Consider the following 15,691-nt stretch of genomic DNA (forward strand, 5'->3'; position numbering starts at 1 on the left):
ATTTTATTTACATGGCTGGGTGCCGTTGTAGCCCTTAGTAATCCGGCCTGAAACTTCAGAGACTTTGCACAATAATTCCTCAATGATATTTCCATGACTGAATGCAAATTTAGTCATCTCTTTGTATAAAACGCGATGTTAGGCAGAGCCATCTTGTCTGCTGACACATTGACTGATGGTTGTGTCGACCAATCACATAAAGTTATGTCAGGAAAGAGCTTGCTCAGCCAATAGATAGTGTGTGTGTGTGTGTGTGTGTGTGTGTGTGTGTGTGCGTGCGCACGTGTGTCTGTTTGTATTGCAAGCATAGACAGTGAAAGAAATAGACCAACAGATCCCATTGTTCTGGACGGAGACCAGTGGAGTCTATCAGAAGCTCTTTCCCGGTGATGGCTGAGTGTTACTGCGCAACCTCCAACTGAGCTTAAAGACGTAGATGTGACATGGGCAACCTGTCTGAAAGTAGTAAGTCTTCTGATAGCTGTGCAAGAGAAATTTCAATCATTCCCAATCAGCAGAAGCAGAGAGGTTGATATATGTTAGGAGATAACATAGGCACAGGCTAATTACTGCTAACTAACATGCTAGTTAACATTATTATAGGCATAGGCTAATTATTGCTCACAAAAAACGCTAGTTAACATTAGTAATGAAACCGAAACAGCTAATGGAAGTCCAAACTGTCTTCGAGCTTATCCTGTACTTTTCAGTAATTCCTCTACTGTGCGACAGTAAGTCGCGTGGTTATTACATAAACGTTAGCCTACATTTACAAAAAATGTCTGCTACTGAGCCATAATGTGAGATAACAGAGCCATAATGGTGCCTTTTATACTCATTGTGTTTCTTTAGAAATAACAGTGGACAAATAGAGTCTGGTAAGGTATTCCCTGTCAAAGTGACATCAAAATGAATGACAGTCAATGGAATGTTGACAGCTTGTTAGCATCAAAACGGCGCCATAGGAGAACCTCACCCCCTTGATTGAAAGGTCCTGGCAGAGGTCCTGGCAGGGAGATAAAGAGAGGCCAGAATGAAGCCTGGAGCTTGAAATGAGTGTGATTTGGCCAACTGATGTCTGAACGCACTGATAACGCACTGGAGATGGCACAACTAACTTTTTGGATAAAAGTGTATAGACTTTCCGAGAATAATCTAAATAGTTTTAAATTTGTTTTAGTTAGAGAGTTTGTTTTTGATTGGATAACAATTTTCAAAAGCCAAAAGTCTTATCTAGCATTGTTCTCTGTGTGGTTTTGTTACAATTTTGTGAGATTCAATTTCCATTTAGACTTTTCTTTGTGGCATGCATATCCTGATAGTCCAGGTTGTCCTGAAAACAATGATGTCTGTAACTTGGTTGGGCGTCACAGAGTTGACGTTACACAGAGTTGACGTTACACAGAGTTGACGTTACACAGAGTTGACGTTACACAGAGTTGACGTTACACAGAGTTGACGTTACACAGAGTTGACGTTACACAAGATTTTTGGTTCTCCACACAAGAAGAACCAAAGATTGGGGGAAATTATGGCTTAGATGTGAGTTAAAAAGATTGTTAATGTATGAACATCTCAATTTATAATTCCAGATCAACTAGTTCCACAAAAAAAGGTTTACAGATTTTAGGTTTAGGGGGGGAAAAAATATCCCTGATATTAGACTACCCAGTCTGAGAAACTTTGCAATGCTGCATTTTCCCATCTAAACATGTAAAAGTATAAATGCAATCCTCAAAAAAAAAAAGAAAATGCAGATTGCGACTGCCTAAAAATGCAACACAAGAGAAAATTACAAGGAGAGGACGGGATACCTGGGTCCTTTGTATCCCAGGACAGGATACAAAGGACACAGGAGAGGAAGGGACGCAGCAGAGGGCCTCATTAAGCGACAAGTGAGTGAACTACAGGCTGAGATGCTGCACAAACACCGGGCAGGAAATGTCTAAGCCCTGCTGCTTCCTCCTCTAATAGTCCCCATGATTTGAACTCCAATGGAGAGAAAACTCAGTTCAGAGAGACAAATGTCCCCATCAATTCTCCTCCAATCCAAGGGATGTCTCCCCGAGGAGCCACAGCAAGGACTTTCGCAATCACTCATGTCTCTCTCCCTTATCATTCACAACACCTTCTTGCCTGGCAAATGTTAGCGTGTCAAAGCCTAACCAGACTCTGCAGTGCATGTGTGCTATGTGTGTTGTGTGTGTGTGAGTTAAGTGAGTGAGTAGGGGGCATTGAGACATCTGACTGGGAGATGGATTGAAGCGGTGATGTGGAGGCAGCAGGATAGCGAGCGTGGAGAGGACAGCTACCGTGAAGCGTCTCCCTGTGCCCGTATTAGTCAAAGCCATTCAATATATCATCCTCCTCACCACTCGTGGCAAACCTCGACTCCGTTGTCATTCTGCGCTGAAGAGTGTGATGGATGGACTCCACTTGCTGTTCATCCCAACTCCATGAAAGAAGCAGTCCTGGGTAGAAAACGCCTTGGAATAAGCGGGTGGGGTTTAGGGCACAATTCAGAAAGCCGCATTTAAAAAGTGGATATTCCTGGTTTTCCTATATGTAGGAGCCAGAGGCTATCAACTTAGAAGGTGATGGATTAAATGTCAATAGCTATATTTCCATCCACACGTTTTTACCCCAAATTAAGTGATATCGATTCAAAGATGCCTTCTGGAAACAGTAAAACTTGATGGAATTTCATGAATATCGACTCAAAAGAAATACGTTTGGTCTCATTGGATTTTGTCTTGATCGATATGCGGCTTATGCAATAAACAATGATGGAAACGTTATTTGCTGAATAAATAATGAATTGTGATTAAGTTTTAGGTCATTTTATGGTTGCAACCCGCCACAAAACAAAGAAGAAGAAGTTTTAGTTCATTTCCGCCCGGTATTTCCGCTGTTTGCCCACAAGGGGGGGGGGGGGGCAACAAAGACAGATATAAGTGGACGGACGAGGAGACGAGAGACTTTCTGAATTTAATGTATCAGGAACTCGTGACGGAAATGGCCGACAAAGGCTAGGACAAGCCGTGGGACGTCCTACTGGAGTCAATGGAAGGCGCTCAAACAGCAGGACATGTCTCAAAAAAGAGTCTCGCAGCGGTGTCGGAATGAAAATAAAAGACAAGTTGCATCTGCATCGTCATAGCGATGTGTTGATAACGTTGTTGTTTTCTTATTATAGCTTGATATGTCGCCATCAGCTGGCACATGAGCACTAATACAACTTGTGCAATTATGATAATTTGTTGGTAGACGGCGCGATCCATTTTTTCTAGAAAAACCTTGTTTGCAAATGTTTGTTGAACGTTGTGCGATTCACTGCAAAAATGAACGGAAACACCTCAAAATGTCTAAAATCGATTCCACATACCAATTTGATCACAAAACAGCACGTGACGTCATTACCACAGGTTCGTATGGGCTTTAAAGCCGTTGGATGGAAACACGCTTTCACCAGATTCATTTGCATGTTTTTTTTTTTTTACCAAACTTCAGATAATTTGATTGACAAACTTAGCTTATGTTCACAACTTGATTCCATTGCGACCAAAGTGGCCAAACAGCAAGTGAGGGTTTCAACAAAGTAAATAAATAGCCAGTAAGTACTGATTTGGTAAGTTACAAGTCAAAGGATATTTAGTCATTTAGTCCAGGTCACCATATTATAAAGTGTGTGTTTCTATATTTTAAAGGAAAACAGGGTCTAACTGTACACATATCAGTAAATCAGTAAAATATCAAGGCAGTCAGTAAGTAATATCCTAAACATCATGACACAATTTCACTAGTCAATCCTAAACAGATGGGACGATGGGACTGTCCTGTTAATAATGTCCTCCAATCAATCCTTTGAGGAAGTGTAGTGATAGTGGCACATGGGAGAATATTAAAGGTGAGCTATGACCTTTCCTGGATTACAGACAGACCCAATAATCTGCTGAGACTGGAGGAAACGCCTCGCTGCATCTTAAAATATCCCTTTGGTGTCTCCACCTGACCAGAGAGAGCAGGCTGAGAGGATAGTGGCTCGCTGCTGACATTTATCAGCCTGCGTTGACTGATGTCCCATATGCCACTTGTTTCTCCTTGAAGCCCAATTTTCAGTTTCATTTTGTCTGTTGACAAATTTCATCAGCTCAGACAAGACAACAGCGGAGCGGCTGTGAAGTTGTCTGGTTGGACCATTCAGGTGGAAATGTTAGCGCTCGCAAAATAGTGGAAAATTGCAAATTGTCTAGACAGGCAGAGAGTCCTTGAAGTGGAGTTTGTCCTCTGGCGTGGGACATTGGTTGACCAGTTGTCAAACGCTGCCCCCCAGTGGTAAAATGTGTATCTTGTGGCCTTTGTTTGTGCCAGTTTAACCCTTGTGTTGTCTTCCCAGAGACTGAACTTGTTGTCCTTCCGGGTCCAAATTGCAAATTAACTTCTTTTTTTTCTCCTATGTTTTTGACGCTTTTTTAAAAGGTTTGTCACTTTTTAATAATACCTATTTTTTTGTTGTTAAAAAAAACCCAGAAATTATGGATTGTTTGGACTCGTAGTTAAGATCAGAGGATGTTGAGTGGATCACAGTTTGTTTCAAGTGCTATAAAATTGAAAAAACAAACACCCACAGTTCAATGAAAGTAATCATTAATTTTACGGGGCTTCCATACAACATCCATCCACACTTTCATGTTATTTTTGGGGCAATTTGATTTAAAGAAACCCATAATTCTAATCTGAAAATTGGTCAAAATTGACCCAAGGACAACACAAGGGTTAAAATCCTTTAACATACAGTTTTCCCTTTTGTTTTGTCTTAAGTAGCTTAGTTATTTTCTAGTTAAATCCTATATATAATACTTCCATTTGATGGGATGATGCGGCCATAAAAAGCATACATTTGGGCTTTGAACAACACAGAGTTGGAACAACACAGAATATATATTAGCTTAGTTAGTATCTAGTTAAATCACCTTTTTTCAAATGTTCCCACAGTATCATATATATTATCATTTATATATATACAGTATATACAGTCTGTGTTGTTCCAACTCTTAGTAAAATATTGTTTTCATGCTTTTTATGGCTGCACCATCCCATTAAATGGAAATATTCTTGATGTTTTGGCGTCATTTTCTACACATTACCTCAATTATCATTATCTGACATATTGAAAAAAAATATTTTAATTTTTTTTTAAATAAAGTTCTGTGAATCCTGTTTGGCTGGACAGCATACAAAAACACTTTGTCTACATTTAAAAAGCATATCAGATGTGAGATTTCTGCCATTAGACCAAAGTCCTTTTTTAAACGTCTGCCATGAAACTATGACATATAGATTCCACATTTTTAGAGCAGGTTTACTGGGACCACACCAATCACTAAAGTAGGCGTTTTCACCTGATTGTGGCCTGAAGGCATCATAATTTTAGTCAACACATTAAGCCAACAGATAGCACAGTAACTACCAATCAATCAATCAATCAATCAAACTTTATTTCTAAAGCACATTTAAAAACAACCAGATTGACCAAAGTGACATAGACATGGAATAAATAGACAGAATACAACACCAGACAAATACAACATACAGCTTCTCATGCTGGATTAAAAGCCAGGGAATAAAAATGTGGTTTAAGTCGCGATTTAAAAACCGGAAGGCTGGGGGCCAGTCTGACATGTAGAGGCAGCTCATTCCGAAGTCTCGGGGCTGCGGCTGAGAAAGCCCGATCCCCTCTACTCTTCAGCCGTGTTTTAGGGGCAACAAGAAGAGACTGGTTTGCAGACCTCAAAGATCTTGAAGGAGCATGTGGCTTCAACGGATCAGTTATGTAGACTGGAGCTGGTCCATGGAGGGCTTTAAATACAAACAATAAAATCTTAAAATCAATCCTAAAAGTAACTGGGAGCCAGTGAAGAGAGGCAAGGACAGGGGTGATGTGATCTCGCTTACGAGTTCCAGTAAGGAGGCGAGCGGCAGCATTTTGAACCAGCTGTAGTCGAGAGAGGGAGGCCTGGCTAACACCTCCATACAGAGCATTACAATAGTCAAGGCGTGTTGTAATAAAAGCATGTATAACCCTCTCAAAGTCTGTGAAGGATAAAAAGGCCTTAAGCTTAGTAAGAAGCCTAAGTTGAAAGAAACTTGCTTTCACAACAGAATTGATCTACTTCTCCATTTTAAAATCACAATCCATTTTCACACCCAGGTTTGTTACAACAGACTTAACGTAACGTCCCATCAACGTACCATTTCTGGCCTGATAGAAGTTGTGCGTTCCAGGCGTAACAACGCATAGTGTGTGTCGCTTTGGCAAAGGTTTAGCATTTCCAAGGGTTTTCTAGATCTTTGTCGAAGTCAAGCCACTTTGTGGGCCGCAAGAACGACCTGGTCTTCCTCGTGGTTTCGGCAAAAGGAGCGCAAACAATGCTCCAAGAGGCCTGATGACAGACGTATCTTTGTTTTCCACGAATCTGGTAAGTGTCAAGTGAGGAAAAGCGATCGAGTCCATTTCCAACTCTTTTCTGTATTTCCAGGAGAGCCGCAGAAAAGCCTTGAGGCACTTTATAATGTAAACCATCCACCCGGCTGGATTTCCTTCAACAAAACGTGGGCTGCATTTGATTCAAAAACACCTGAATGGAAGATGGCTGCCAAACAAAGTGAAATATGGTTCCAGTTTAAATGAATCAAGGAATTAACTATATGCCTCTGTTATTCCTCCTTTCACATTGTACTTACTTCCACCCTATGGAGCATGTTGCCATGTGTGCATTGACTTTTGACCAAAAAACTGTATTTTCAGGTTTACCATTTGCTGAGTGAACTCACTAAACTCATTGTTCATTTTTAAAATCTTTACTTTATTTGTGCATCTCCTACAATGCTGCATTGGGAAAAAGTTGTTAATTTTCCTCTTTCACTACACTAGATTTGCATTCTCCTACTATCTATTAGAAAGGACATAGTTGCATCTCTTTAGGAACTGTTCGTTTAAATTGATTTGTAAACGGTATCCTGCTTTTTATCAGTAAAAATCCATTAAATGAAACCTGTGCTAGAGCTTTTGTGTTGATTACATTTCATCTTTTCCCTCCGACTACTTCTCCCATCAACCCTCCGAGGCGTGGGAGGTTGCAGTTCTTCATTCCAGCCGCTGATTTCACTCGCACACATTCACAGCCACGGAGGGACGTGCAATCACTGAAATCTGCTCTTGCCGTGATTGGATGGAATGAAAACCTGTTGACTCTTAGGTCTCAGTGACACGTGGTGATGAACAACCGCAGAACAAAAAAGAAAATCTACCTTTGCATATCTACTTTTTGATTTTTGCAAAATACAGTGTTTGAGTTGTGTTGACTAGAATATGAATAAATCTCATTTGTCTTGGAGTTGAATGAGGGAGACCGTGTATGTCTGGCAAAGATTCATCAATGTCTTCCCAAATCCATATAGAATAGAATAGAATAGAATAGAATAAATCTTTATTGTTCACCAGGGTGGACCGATTTCTTTGGCTCACCAGACCTACAAGACAGGTAAACATACAGACAACATCTCAGATACAGTAAGTAAAGTATAAAAAAGATGAAATAAAAATATCAGGATAAAAAAGTATTGAAAAAAATATTGTTTCTATATCTGAAATCTATCCACCCATTGGCCCTGACACCCTAACCCGACCGCTGACCATTGGCAGAAAAGAACCCAAGTTGGCCAAAAAAAGTGCCTCAGAACACACCGAAGAGACGCCGACGGCCGACGGCAGCTGATTGGACGAACACGTCACATGGGTATGGCGGCTTGTTCGGAAAACAATCTCATACTTTACTGAAATGGTTCACCGAAACGTGTTTCTGAAAACATTTCAAGCGAGAAGTAGACCATGCAGCTGCTGAATCTTCATTTCAGATCGTTAAAGTTCAGGTTAAAAGATTTACGTTAGATTTTGAGACTCTAGTCACGCTCATCCGCGCCTCATTTCTGGGTTAGCTCTCCACCAATCAGATTGGTCATTAAGTTCGACTGCCGGCAGTGCCCGCCTCCTAACTGAGCATGTCAGGTCAGCCAAAATGAATGGCCCCCCCCGACAGACGGATGACAACACGGAACACACCAAACAGACTCAAGTCCCTCGCCAGACTGTCCCACGGTAGATTATTGGGTTGGTGTATCAGGACTTCAATATTATCCCTGTGTTAGTCTACATTATGGGATGCGATGGGTAGTCAACATTATGGAATGGGATGGTTAGTCTACATTATGGGATGGGATGGTTAGTCTACATTATGGAATGGGATGGTTAGTCTACATGATGGGATGGTTGGGGTATCAGGACCTTAATAGTGTTCCTCTGTTGGTCTACATTATGGGATGGGATGGTTAGTCTACATTTTGGGATGGGATGGTTGTTGTATCAGGAACTTAATATTATCCCTGTGTTAGTCTACATTATGGGATGGGATGGTTGGGATATCAGGACCTTAATAGTATCCCTCTGTTAGTCTACATTATGGGATGGGATGGGATGGTTGGGGTATCAGGGTCTTTGTATTATCCCTGTGTTGGTCTACATTATGGGATGGGAGAAAAAAAACGTTCTTGTTTGTTAGCGTTTTTTTTTTTTAAACCAATCACAATCGTTCTGTCTATTTTACAAATATTAGTTGTGCTTTACAGTGTGTGAAAGACCCAATGACATTGGACAGTGATGGCATAAAATGCGAAAGGATGAAAATGTAGGAATCCTACGAATCCTACTATGGCCATGCCAAGACCCGCCCTTCAATAGCATTCACACTCTACTATTGGCCAAGCGTCCATGCCTACATGTACAGGTCCTATCCATCGTCCAATCGGCTATCTTAGCCTTAACCACTCGAGCTGTCAATGCCTAACCCCAACCAGTTGAGTGCTGTTGAAGGCCGGGTCTTGGTAGTATTCGTAAGTTTGCCATTAGGATGGGGAAATCAACTGCTAACATACTGCTAACTGCTAACATACTGCTAACTGCTAACATACTGCTAATTGCTAACATACTGCTAACTGCTAACATACTGCTAACTGCTAACATACTGCTAACTACTAACATATTGCTAACTGCTAACTGCTAACTGCTAACATGGGTGGCAGTGGCTCAGTCGATAGGGAGTTAGGTTGGGAACCGGAGGGTCACTGGTTCAAGTCCCAGTGTGGACCAAAAAGAAGGGAGTGTGGATTGGTAGCTGGAGAGATGCCACTTCACCTCCTGGGCACTGCCAGATGCTGTTGCGCAAGACACCGTACCCCCCCACTCGCTCAGGGCGCTGATTTGGCTGGCAGCCCACTCACTCTGACATCTCTCCATTAGTGCATGTATAGATCCTGAACGTGCGTGTGTAGTTCAGGACTGTGTGTGACTAATAACAAGTGTGGACACAGAGTGTAAATTGTAATTTCCCCATTGGGGATTAATAAACAGATTAAAATTAAATACTGCTAACTGCTAACATACTGCTAACTGCTAACATACTGCTAACTGCTAACATACTGTTAACTACTAACATACTGCTAACTACTAACATACTGCTAACTGCTAACATACTGCTAACTGCTAACATACTGCTAATTGCTAACATACTGCTAACTGCTAACTGCTAACATACTGTTAACTGCTAACATACTGCTAACTGCTAACATACTGTTAACCACCTGCCCATTCTGCTAGCCTGGGCTTGCTAGCCAGACCGAGGAAAAGGGGAAGGAGATGAGTTCCAGCTAGCAAGACCATTTCTACAGTAAATAACTCTTATAACTCTTAACAGTATTTACAAATACTTTTTTACATAAAAAACACATGCTTTTTTACATGATATAATGCAGAAGCCTATACTATCTACCCTGTAGTATACAAAGTACTAGAAATGGCTCCACATTGACAAACTACATCATTAAAATGCTCTTCCATGTATTTGTTAGTGATAAAAAGAGAATAGTACATTGTTCTATAGTAATGTTACACTTTGAAAGGAGGGATTCATTATGAGTACTTTTCATTCAGATACTTTAGGTACATTTTGCTGATAATACTGCACTTTTACTAAGGTAACATGTAACAAATGGTGAAGCCCTTTGTGAATTATGATTTAAAATATAATCGACTTGACTTGAAGAGCAAAAGATAAGCCACGGCCTACTGTAATACTGTGTCTCTATCACTAGATGGCGATCCAGATCTATTCTTTTAAAAGCCTCTAAGGTGTTTTCCACTCAAAAACTAACACATTGTGCAAAACATGAACTTATTAAAAATTAATTGTTATTGGATGATGTCGTGCAGATTGTGTTTTTTTCCAGATAATACAAAGTTTGTTTTAAATAATGTAAAATAATAAAAAAAAAAATTATTCACAGATGACACTAATGTTACTTAATTGTTTCCATGTTCTGTTACATTACACTACAACTCTCATTTGGAAATATTGTACTTTTTACTGCACTACATTTATTGTTGACAGCATTTGTTACTGGTCACTTAAGGCAGGTAATGTATACATAATATAGTCAACTAATAAATAGTGATGTATTTTATGGATTAGTCCACCCGGCAGGGAGTAAAGTAGTTAAAAGTATCATTAATACATCAATACATATAATCCAACATTTGTTGTTCTGAAATGGGACATTCTGCCTAATGAGTACATTTGGGATTTTAAGCACATTGTAATACTTGTGTACTAGTACTCGCGGGACTGCGAGAGGGGAAAGAGATCCTCTTTGGTTCTGCCCGACGTGATGTGGCATCTGTGGCTTGTGTAACTCAAGTGGAAGGGAATTCAGAAGAAACTAGGTTCAGGGGCTCTAAAAGCAGTCATGGAGAGTTCACATGTCTCTCTGTATCGCAGGGAAAATGTGCAATCTGCCCTTTGATGCTTGTGCCCTGTGGCCCGAAATACTTTCATGGAAATACAGTAGTCATTGTCTAGAAAATCTAGCACGTACGTCACTTGTTTCATGGACAGGTTATTTGTCAACCCTAATTACGACAGGAGTCTTTTTACAGATGAATATTTACATGAATCAATTCATTTTCTTTGCAATTAACTCAGCGTTCCCTCTCCTCACCTGCAGTGCAACATTATTCATCACCAACACCGATAACTAAGCTGTTGCCCGTTGAATAACGGCTTCTTCAAAACCTGTGGATCAAACTCAGTTATTATTTACAACCCAGGTCCCTGCAAAGCCCACATCACCCTCTCGTTCTTATTTACTGCACCTGCTGGGCTCTATTAGGCAGAGTCCAGTTGGATGTATTTCTCCGTACCCCGAGCCCAGATGTCCAGATTTCTTGGACGCATTAATTCATCAATGCAGGGTAAGGGTCTTTTAGTAGTCTGTGCTGCATTAGCCACTGTCTCGTAACTCTCTTAGAATCTGGCTCCTGGGGTCAAACTGTTCCAGCTTCTTGCCAATTAAGGGCGGTTGCACGGTAAGCAGATCCATTCCTCCCGTGCCCGGAGGAATCACTATGTCTTATTTCATTCTACCTCCACTCTCCATCATGTTTCGGGGAGCGGGACATGACGTGAATGGCTTGTGACAGTTCTGACCCATTTGGAGGTCTTTCCACACAGCATGAGCGGGTGCAGGTCCTCCTCAGACGCTCGCTTCACGTTGGCCTGAATGTCTCTGGGGTTTCTCGTCTCGCAGATACTGTTTTGGAAAGTTTGCACTGACCTCCTGTCTCCCAGACGGAGAGGTGAAGGAGGACGTTTGCTGTATCACGTTCAGACAGAGCAGCAGCTACCAACCTGACGCATGGTCCCACCATGCTGAAGGCTCTTCAGCACGCTGTACCACTTTACAATTAGGCATGCTTGTTGATTTTTTGTATTTTTTTTTTTTTTTACAGTTTTCAGCTGTGATCCAGAATGAAAAATTAGCAGAATTTAGTAGACTCCTCAGCATGGACATGTGTTGTTAAAAAAAAATGTAATTTTTATTTAATTTTTTTTAAATGTATTTTATATATTTTTAATTCAAAAAATATATATTTTGCATTTATTTTTTAATGGCAAAATCAGAATTTTCTGCAATTTTTTTTGGGATTTTAAGAAAATATATATTTTTTAAGGAATTACTTTTAAGAATTTCAATTTTTTTTTATTTAAAATTCTGCTTTTGCAGATTGTATGGCCCTGTTTGCAATACTTCATGCTTGTTTATTTTCATTTCTACACTTTTTTTTTTACAGTTTTCAGCGCTGATCTAGAACAAAAATTAGCCGGATTTAGTAGACTCCTCAGCATGGACATGTCTTCAAAAAAATGTAAGTTTTATTTTATTTTTTTTATAATATTTTACATATTTTTAAATATTACATTTTTTTATATTTATATTTTTATTTTATTTGCAAAAGCAGAATTTTCACCTAATTTTTTTTAAATTTAAGAAAGTATTATATACAATATATATATAAAACACTTTTTAAGGAATTACTTGAAAAAAAAATTAAATTTAAAAAGATTAGCTGAAAATTCTGCTTTTGCAGATTGTATGGCCCTATTTGTAGTACTTGTGATATATTTATCATGCTTTTTAAATTATCCTTAATGTTAAGAAGCGTTTATTAATGCTTAAAAAATCCTAAATGAGGTTTGTATGGACATTTTTGGGCTGGTGGAAATAAACAAATCATGGTGCTTGGTGTCTACGGGGACCCATCCGATCCCACTGACCATTCCACCACTTAAAGGGGAACTACGCCCCTTTTTCAAAATTCAGACGTGTTTATTCCTAAGGTCTAAGACAGTTCAAAAATATGAGTAAATATGAACTATCTTAAACCAGAGTGCTTCAACTAAGTGCACCCCCGAGGGAGGGGACTGTTCTGAGTTCACGGGTCCATTCTGTCTTTCAGAACTTAAAACACTACAATAGAATAAAACTCATTTAGGTATAAAAAAAAAGGAAATAAACTCCATCTTTATTTCATTATCTTTAGAGCAGCTCCAGAATTACAGTAATACTCGATGACATCACACGTTTAAGACTTCTCTGGTTTCTGGCTCTGAGAGGGAGTAAAGTAGAATGTTAACAAATCTGAATTGAACTTTCCTAAGCCATGGAAATCACACGTTTGGAATTCTTAATCAAGGTGGCGTTCCCCTTTAACTTGTGGAATAAAGCCTGCCGACCATCTGCACACACATCCACCCATTGACGGTGCATTAGCATCTCCCCACTGCTGACTGGAGGGTTTCAGAGAAAGTGAGAAAGCTATAACTCGTTGTTATTATTGAATCACTCGTTTCAGGCTTGTTTTGGGCCAGACGCTCGGCAGCCGCTTTTCCTTAGCGGGGAAACGGATGATAAACGAAGAATTGGTTAACCGCCAAATTACTGCTGTTTCCCTTCAAACGGTATTTTAACAGTGCTGCTAATGCATTTCTACACAGTCTCTTTTTTGATGTTTAATTTGCTTTAAAGGATTACTTAGGTCTTCACAGGTGATGGGTGGACATGTTTAAGTCTTAATTTAGCAAATAAATAATATATGAATAATAAATCAAGGACTGTATATGGCTCTCAGCTATACATCTAACTGCACATCTGAAATAACATATATACACTACATATGTATGTGTACATATAAACACATATATACATTGTACACAGTATATATATATATATAGTATATATACAGTATACATGTGTAAATGTATACATACACACATGTTTACATTATATATACAATGTATATATACATATGTATGTGTATACATATATACTGTATATACACACACATACATATGTACATTATATATACAGTAGATAGATCTATGTATATAGATATATAGTGTTAACAAATATTGATATTGAAATATAAAAAGAAACATATATACAATGTATTTAGATAATTCATATTTTTAAAGAATTACTTTAAAAGAATTTCTAGGTGGCAATCATTTATTTATAATAATTATTTATACTAATTATTTATTTATTTATTTAGCACTTTCCAGGGATTACGCACCAAATGCTTTCCAGATTTCAATTTGTACAAAATCCAATTAAAGAATCAGAAACCCACGCATGTATCTAAACATAATAAAATGCTGACCCAAATTAAGCATGATTTGAATATGTAAATATGACAATGGAGGTTAAAATTAAAACATAAAATGGTGATATAAAGAGGAAATATGAAGGGATGCAATAATGGAAAAGAAAACCGGATTAAATGTAGGTCATCTTGTAAAATTAACTTAACTAAATTGAATGCTGATAACATTTTTGAAAGGAAACAACAACAACAACACTTTTTATTCAACCATAAATAAAGCCAGCCACTGTTTAGTGTGTGTGTGTGTGTGTGTGTGGGAGTGTGTGTGTGTGTAACCAAATACATATATGCATGACAGAACATACACGCACACATAGTATGAATAATTTCTTCACCAAATGAGCATCAGCATACGCTGCTTTATCTCCACCAATCAATTATATTCTTTTTTTGTGCATTTCTAGGCCTTTATTGACAGGACAGATGAAGACATGTAAGGGGAGAGAGAAGGGGGGGGGGGGAGTCACATGCAGCAATGGGCCGCAGGTCGGAGTCAAACCCAAGCCTGCTATATGTGGTCTCCCGCTCTACCAACTGAGCGATCTGGGGTCTCAAAAATCTATTTTATTGTGAAATGAATTACAAGATTTAAGCAAAAAGTGGCCGGGACGCCCCAACCAATGAAACTATCTTCATAGCAAAGAGCTCCAGCTGCATTCTGTATTTGTTCCAACTGTCTCAGGCTCAAAGGAGGGCACAGGGCTGGAGCTATGAATCCTGGGCCGTATGCACGGGAGATGACTGCAGGGACTTACACACCTCCATCTAATCGCCACAACATTAACATCAAACCACAACAACCTTCCATCACACATGATGTGCTTTACTAAAGCTGGGCAATATGGAGAAAAAAAATCAAATATCCTATTATTTTTGACCTGATACATCATCGATATTGCAGGGTTGACTATTGATGGTCTCACAAAATATTTACACAATGGAAATGGAAATAATTTCTAATAATGTGGATACAATGATGGGTAAAGGCAAATAATAGAACAGCTTTAATGCAGCCTTTAAAACCAGGAAAAGACACATGTGTCATAGCACGATATTAAAAATGTAAGCCTCATACATCGATGTGGATATTATATCGACATATGGCCTAGACTTATGTCTAGCTGGTTGCTGCAACAACAAAAAAAACACCCGAAAAGATTGTGTGACGTTTAATCAGTCACATGACAGTGTGTAATCTCCCCGTGGTGGACGTTAAGGCCCTCAGAGCTCCGATGACAGGCCTCTCCCCGTTGGTCCCCGCGCCGGGCCGCGAGTCATTAAGGTGTTAGGACTTACGGGTGGCCGAGACCAGAAGCAGAAATGGTTTGGTGTCCCAGCAGGGGGGGAACACTGAACTCTTGAACCCCTACTCTCCTGCTTCATGGGGTAAACCTTTTAACACACGCGCCATTCTCCGCCGGGTCAGGCCCGGGTCTCCAGCCTTTCACGCGTCGGCCGCTAATGAGGTTTCAAACCCTCGGAGGAAGGTGAAAGGAGCCTGACCTCCGCTCGCCAGGCCGAGCCGTGGAGAGACGGCAGCGCTGTTGCTCAAATCACTCCTGACATAAAAACCACAGA

The 15,691-nt window shown here is 39.7% G+C and overlaps 1 long non-coding RNA gene across 1 annotated transcript in view; it reads right to left on the reverse strand.

Moving 5' to 3' along the window:
* Window positions 1-4,366: 4,366 nt before the first annotated feature.
* LOC116688663 (uncharacterized) overlaps window positions 4,367-15,691 on the reverse strand; it is an 11,858-nt gene continuing 533 nt past the window's right edge. The window contains exons 2-3 of the long non-coding RNA XR_004331829.1: window positions 10,473-10,483; window positions 4,367-4,441 (exon numbers count right to left, since the gene is read on the reverse strand). This is a non-coding gene — a long non-coding RNA (uncharacterized LOC116688663). The remainder of the gene's footprint in view (window positions 4,442-10,472; window positions 10,484-15,691) is intronic.

This window comes from Etheostoma spectabile, chromosome 4, assembly GCF_008692095.1.
Source record: "Etheostoma spectabile isolate EspeVRDwgs_2016 chromosome 4, UIUC_Espe_1.0, whole genome shotgun sequence".
In the NCBI taxonomy this organism is placed as follows: Eukaryota; Metazoa; Chordata; class Actinopteri; order Perciformes; family Percidae; genus Etheostoma; species Etheostoma spectabile.